The sequence below is a fragment of the Sprattus sprattus genome (assembly GCF_963457725.1).
Source record: "Sprattus sprattus genome assembly, chromosome: 3".
Lineage (NCBI taxonomy): Eukaryota > Metazoa > Chordata > Actinopteri > Clupeiformes > Clupeidae > Sprattus > Sprattus sprattus.
In genome coordinates, this window is record NC_137922.1 from 24,958,100 (window position 1) to 24,965,234 (window position 7,135).

General features: G+C 51.3%; 1 protein-coding gene across 3 annotated transcripts in view; it reads left to right on the top strand.

The window, feature by feature from the left end:
* Nucleotides 1–443: 443 nt before the first annotated feature.
* The window catches only part of mrasb (muscle RAS oncogene homolog b), a 14,728-nt gene continuing 8,036 nt past the window's right edge, over nucleotides 444–7,135 (top strand). For 2 of the 3 annotated variants that reach the window (XM_080833835.1, XM_080833837.1), the window contains exon 1: nucleotides 444–608. The gene's annotated coding sequence lies outside the window, so the exon portion shown is untranslated. Of the gene's footprint in view, nucleotides 609–2,845; nucleotides 2,889–7,135 lie in introns of all 3 variants that reach the window. The other variant, XM_080833836.1, reaches the window with a different exon arrangement.

Below are 7,135 nucleotides of genomic sequence, written 5' to 3' on the forward strand. Positions count from 1 at the left end.
ATCTGCTGTGCCATTTGCTCGAAGACAAGTGAAATAGATTTCAGGGCTAAAAATGCCTCCAAACATTTAGGTCCAGTTGTACTAAAGTTGTATTCCTTTGACTTCCACATTTCCGTGGGTTGGACTGCGCCTGTTTCACTTTAAAAGTAACGGGTTGCGTTGAAGGGTTTTGGAAGAGTCCATTTATTCAGCTAAGGGATTCTCGAGTCAAAGAAAGTCACGTTTCTGTAACGGCATCGTTCTTTGCGTGTCTGTAAAAATCCAATAATTATTTAGAATGCACACAAAATAACAATGGTTAAGTCAAGAGAACAATTTTGACGTCGCTACCCGACTTTTGTTAAGAAGTTAAACCTTTCCCCCCACAAAGGCCTTCTATTTATAGTATCAGCTGTTGCGATATAAAGAATTGGTTACAGCAAGAGTTTTGGTGTGTAGATGAGCTTAGCCTCAGACAGATTCGGGGCATGAAATATGATATTATTTAAACGTTTGTGTTTGGGCCAAAATTGGACGTCTAAACGGAAGCCTTTTAAAGGAAATGGTGAGACAAGAGGCGAGTGAACGCTGAGAAAGGCTGCTCTACACGCGTCGCACATCATCAGTTGGTAAGTTTTGATCATTTCCTCTCATAGATCAGAAACACAACACATTTCTCCTCGACATGTAACATTTCGTTTGAATCTGACGAGCATTAATGGAACCGGCGTTGCGTTTGTAGCTACTAACGGGGCACATTTAATAATAACGGCATTTAGTGCAAAAACAAGATAGAAATGCCTTTTGCGTATAATTGCGGACGGTGATGTGAAGTAACAGGAGAGACGCCCTTGCTCAACAAATGTCATATGTAGCATGATGTGATCGTTTATAGTCATGTGTTTGTCTCAATGCGAGTAGCAGCGGTCTGTCAAACCACAGGTCTTCAGTGCTATGAGTGTAAAGATGCACTTTACACCTCCAGGAAATTCTAATTCAGAATCAGCCACAGCCTCCTCGACATGGCTAGTATTTGGCTACCCAGCCCTACTGTAGGGGCAGTTTGACGCGGCCAGTCCCGTTGACTCACTTTTCGCAGTTGTAGACGTCTCACCACCAAAATATGCGGGCCCCTCATTCGCTGTGGTACGCCAAGCGGCAGGGCTTTGTGAAAGCGATATTGAAGGCTACAGTATATTTAAGTACGGAGATGAGGTCACCGTCAAACTGCCTGAAAGCATGCACTTTCCTGGCTGGGGCGGGAAGAGTAGATGTTAGCTGTCATAATAAGGCGGTTGGGGCTCTAGTTGAGTTATTGACTCCTTCATTTAACTGTTTCCCCCAACAACAATCCCCTCATTGACTCATGTTGTGAGCTGTATTTACTACAACCAGCTGTGTCGACATCCTCTAATCATCTTACGTCTTTATCCAGTATTATATGATCTGTCTTTTTAAAATGATTGTCACAGTTGTAAGTTAATATATAAAGGCCATGTTAAATAGCTGAAGAACACACACGTGATTGACTTGTGAACGGTTGGTAGCTGACAAACGTATTTAATCATATTCATGTATAATATCAAAAGAGTAGAGTTTGCTTTAGAAGTTTGAGGAACAGAGGGTTGTTTTGAAGTTTCCAGGTCCAGAATGGGTGGCTACTGCCTGTCCTTAGGGGCTGAAGCTTGCTGTCTGTCCTCATTTATCCTTACATTTTCCCTGCTTCTTGGCTGGCTGTCCTACTTGATATTTGTTACCTGTTTACACTGGATTGCTGCACCCAGTTACTGTTACTCGTGGCTCAGAGGGAGCTCTTGTGTGGAGACACAGGGTTGAGGCGTGGCTTGGCCTAACCCATCCCGACCTGACCCAGCCCAGCCCAACACACAAACCACAAACCAGTCCAGCCTGGCCCGGCTCTGCCAGCGACATAAACCGGAGCACCAGCCCTGAACTCTGCTGACCCAGATCTGAGAAGTGAAAGGTGTCTGGGAGTTGAGGGGTCACGGCACGGCGGCCTTTAACAGAGAGCCTTAGGCCTGTCTGCAGCACTAGAGGGAGGGGTGTGAAGGGTTTAAGAGAGAGGGGGTTCTTGTCTAATATAGTCTGGTTTGATATGGTCTCCTTAGATCTGGTCTTGTCCTGTTTGGTCTGATCTGGTCTGGTCTCATTTGATCTAGTCTGGTCTTGTTTGGTTTGGTCAGGTCTGATGTTGTTTGATTTGGTCTGGTCTGGCTCTGGTCTGGTCTTGTCCTGCGTGGTTGTTGTTTGAGTTGGCTGTGGTTTAAGGGACTTTGTAGGGAACAGCGGGAGGCAGAGGCTGAGGCAGAGGCAGAGGGCAGAGGCTGAGGGCAGAGGCAGAGGCCTGGCTTTCTCGCTGGAGCAGCTCGAGCCGGAGCCACAGCGGAGGAAGTGGAGATCAGTTTCCTGGTTCGCAGCTGCAAGCCAAACAAGTGAGACACAAAACGGGGGAGGAAATGAACAGCTTCCCTCCATTGTGGCTCACAGGAAAAGCCCTGCTGCCACAGCCCGGCACCCTGTTTCCTATCAGACCAGGCCATTGTGCTGCCACTGGGACTCCGGCCTGGGGTGGCTGGGAGCTTGGGTGCCGCTGGACCTTAGACCCCCCTAGACCCACAGTGGTAGAGCTGAAACTGGGTTGTACTGGTCCTGTATGGTTCAGCAGTAGAGCTGAAACGGGGTTAATAATAATAATATAAATGTCAGATATTAATGGCGCAAGCGACACACTGCAACACACATGTGGATATATGGAGGCGATACAGGACACACACGCACACACAGGCCTGAGGTCGCTGTGAATTTCTGCTCTGTATTTTCCCATCCCGGACTGTCCTTCCTCCAGGAACCCAGGAGCAGTGGGCAGCTTTTAAGCGCCCGGGGACCAAGTGAGTTCAACCGTCCGTCTTGGTTAGGGACCGTCAAGAGAGTGTTCTGTTCTTTTGCATGTTTTTTCTGGGAGAACACGGGGAGAACATGCAAACTCCACACAGAAATGCCTGGGAGCTAGCCCAGTTGTACTGGTCCTGTTTGGTTCACTGATACTGATGCTGAGTCTGTGCTGATGCTGAGTCTGTGCTGATACTGAGTCTGATGACGGTGGCTGAGGCTGTGCTGATGACGGTGGCTGAGGCTGTGCTGAGGCTGAGGCTGAGGTTGTGCTGATGCTGAGGCTGAAGCTGAATCTGAGGCTGTGCTGATGACGGTGGCTGAGGCTGAGGTTGTGCTGATGCTGAGGCCGAGTCTTGAGGCTGTGCTGATGACGGTGGCTGAGGCTGAGGTTGTGCTGATGCTGAGGCTGAGGCTGTGCTGATGACTGTGGCTGAGGCTGAGGTTGTGCTGATGCTGAGGCTGAAGCTGAATCTGAGGCTGTCCTGATGACGGTGGCTGAGGCTGAGGTTGTGCTGATGCTGAGGCTGAAGCTGAATCTGAGGCTGTGCTGATGACGGTGGCTGAGGCTATGCTGATGCTGAGGCTGAGGCCGAGTCTTGAGGTTGTGCTGATGACGGTGGCTGAGGCTGAGGTTGTGCTGATGCTGAGGCTGAGGCTGAGTCTGTGCTGATGCCTCATGTCAGATCTCATCACTCATCACGTGGGGCCTGTTGAACTGAATCTGCTTGTGGAACAGGCCAGCATCCTCACTGTCCAGTTAAAGCCAAGCCCTCTGGCGCCAACAGGTGTCTCAGTTCACCATTAGGCTCCATCAGACTCCTGTTGGGGAGGGGAGGGTAGTTTCACTAGTGTGTGGTGAGGGGAGGGTAGTGTGTCACTAGTGCGTGGGAAGGGTACTGTCACTAGTGTGTGGGGAGGGGAAGCTAGTGTCACTAGTGTGTGGTGAGGGTAGTGTCACTAGTGCGTGGGGAGGATAGTTTCACTAGTGTGTGGGGAGGGGAGGGTAGTGTCACTAGTGCGTGGGGAGGGGAAGCTAGTGTCACTAGTGTGTGGTGAGGGTAGTGTCACTAGTGCGTGGGGAGGATAGTTTCACTAGTGTGTGGGGAGGGGAGGGTAGTGTCACTAGTGCGTGGGAAGGGTACTGTCACTAGTGTGTGGGGAGGGGAAGGTAGTGTCAATAGTGTGTGGTGAGGGTAGTGTCACTAGTTCGTGGGAAGGGTAGTGTCACAAGTGCATGGGGAGGGGAGGGTAGTGTCACTAGTGTGTGGTGAGGGTAGTGTCACTAGTGTGTGGGGAGGGGAGGGTAGTGTCACTAGTGCGTGGGGAGGGGTGGGTAGTGTCACTAGTGTGTGGGGAGGGGAGGGTAGTGTCACTAGTGCGTGGGGAGGGGAAGCTAGTGTCACTAGTGTGTGGTGAGGGTAGTGTCACTAGTGTGTGGTGAGGGTAGTGTCACTAGTGTGTGGGGAGGGGAGGGTAGTGTCACTAGTGCGTGGGGAGGGGTGGGTAGTGTCACTAGTGTGTGGGGAGGGTAGTTTCACTAGTGCGTGGGGAGGGTAGGGTAGTGTCACTAGTGCGGGGGGAACTGCCCTCCCTCTGACCCATGTCTGCTGTAGCTTTTACTGTGGGTCTGAAACCTGACATTATGGTTGAAATGAACTCCCAGGCTGCATCCAAATGAGTGTGCTTAGGAAGAGCGGCGAGAGGGGGTGGTGTTGGGGGGGGTGTAGGGGTTGGTATTTGTGTTTATGTTTTGCGTGGGGGGGGGGGTGCTGATGCTGAGGCTGTGCTGATGACGGTGGCTGAGGCTATGCTGATGCTGAGGCTGAGGCCGAGTCTTGAGGTTGTGCTGATGCCTCATGTCAGATCTCATCACTCATCACGTGGGGCCTGTTGAACTGAATCTGCTTGTGGAACAGGCCAGCATCCTCACTGTCCAGTTAAAGCCAAGCCCTCTGGCGCCAACAGGTGTCTCAGTTCACCATTAGGCTCCATCAGACTCCTGTTGGGGAGGGGAGGGTAGTTTCACTAGTGTGTGGTGAGGGGAGGGTAGTGTGTCACTAGTGCGTGGGAAGGGTACTGTCACTAGTGTGTGGGGAGGGGAAGCTAGTGTCACTAGTGTGTGGTGAGGGTAGTGTCACTAGTGCGTGGGGAGGATAGTTTCACTAGTGTGTGGGGAGGGGAGGGTAGTGTCACTAGTGCGTGGGGAGGGGAAGCTAGTGTCACTAGTGTGTGGTGAGGGTAGTGTCACTAGTGCGTGGGGAGGATAGTTTCACTAGTGTGTGGGGAGGGGAGGGTAGTGTCACTAGTGCGTGGGAAGGGTACTGTCACTAGTGTGTGGGGAGGGGAAGGTAGTGTCAATAGTGTGTGGTGAGGGTAGTGTCACTAGTGCGTGGGGAGGATAGTTTCACTAGTGTGTGGGGAGGGGAGGGTAGTGTCACTAGTGCGTGGGGAGGGGAAGCTAGTGTCACTAGTGTGTGGTGAGGGTAGTGTCACTAGTGCGTGGGGAGGATAGTTTCACTAGTGTGTGGGGAGGGGAGGGTAGTGTCACTAGTGCGTGGGAAGGGTACTGTCACTAGTGTGTGGGGAGGGGAAGGTAGTGTCACTAGTGTGTGGTGAGGGTAGTGTCACTAGTGCGTGGGGAGGATAGTTTCACTAGTGTGTGGGGAGGGGAGGGTAGTGTCACTAGTGCGTGGGGAGGGGAAGCTAGTGTCACTAGTGTGTGGTGAGGGTAGTGTCACTAGTGTGTGGTGAGGGTAGTGTCACTAGTGTGTGGGGAGGGGAGGGTAGTGTCACTAGTGCGTGGGGAGGGGTGGGTAGTGTCACTAGTGTGTGGGGAGGGTAGTTTCACTAGTGCGTGGGGAGGGTAGGGTAGTGTCACTAGTGCGGGGGGAACTGCCCTCCCTCTGACCCATGTCTGCTGTAGCTTTTACTGTGGGTCTGAAACCTGACATTATGGTTGAAATGAACTCCCAGGCTGCATCCAAATGAGTGTGCTTAGGAAGAGCGGCGAGGGGGGGTGGTGTTGGGGGGGGTGTAGGGGTTGGTATTTGTGTTTATGTTTTGCGTGGGGGGGGGGGTAGTATTTGTGTTTTTGTTTTGCTTCTGTCCTCTGGGAGACAGAGAGAGGAGACGCTTGCTTGGATGAGAAGCGCCATAATCCTGGCGTCTAGACCGTGCTTCCTGAGTGCGTGTGTGTGTGTGTGTGTGTGTGTGTGTGTGTGTGTGTGTGTGTGTGTGTGTGTGTGTGTGTGTGTGTGTGTGTGTGTGTGTGTGTGTGTGTGTGTGTGTGTGTGTGTGTGTGTGTGTGTGTGTGTGTGTGTGTGTGTGTGTGTGTGTGTGTGTGTGACGGCCCCACGCCAGGGAATGAGGAGGAGAAAGACTGTGGTCAGCATCTTTCTCTCTCTTTCTCCCTTTCTCCTTTCTCTCTCTACCTCCCTCCCTCCTTCTCCCCCTCTCTCTCTCTCTCCCGCTCTCCCTCTCTGTCTCTCTCCCTTCCTCTCTCTCTCTCCCTCCCTCTCTCTTTTGCTCTCCCGCTCTATGTCTCCCTCCCTTCCTCTCTCTCCATCTATCCCTCCCTCTCTCTGGCTCGGTAGAGTGGCCCTCTGTTGGCTTGATGTCATTGTTTGCTGTGTAAGCATACTGTGTCCTGCAATTTCAAGCTGGGTTTTTGGTCGAGCTTGATTTAGCTTACAAATGTGCTTGTTTGTGTGTCTGTGTGTCTGTGTGTCTGTGTGTCTGTGAGTGTGTTTGTGTATTACCCGAGGCCTGCTTTGTTTATTGTTTTGAAGCTGATGACTGTTATTGTTTTTGAGGCGCGCTCACACCTTATCTGATCCAATAGCAATAGGGAGAAAACAGACAGAGACAGACGGAAAGACAGAGGGGAGAAGGAGACGGAGAGAGGGAGAGGGAGACAGAGAGAGGGAGAGAGAGTAGGAGAGAGAGAAAAGGAGAGGGAGAGAGAGTAGAAGAGAGAGAGAGAGAGAGAGAGAAAAGGAGAGGGAGAGAGAGAAAGAGAGAGGGAGTAAAGAGGAGAAATGCAGCTTTGATAGAAGGATGCAGAGATTTGGTACAGTCAGAGCATAAAATATTCTCTGCTCCCCTCTTCTCTTCCTCCTTCTCTTTTTGTCTCTTCTTCCTCTCTCCTCCTCTTCATCTCCTCCTTCATGTTCCTTGCCATCTTATGGTTTGATGGATTTTTTTTCCTTTTTCATTTTTTTCCATGTTGAAGGACGAAGGGGGT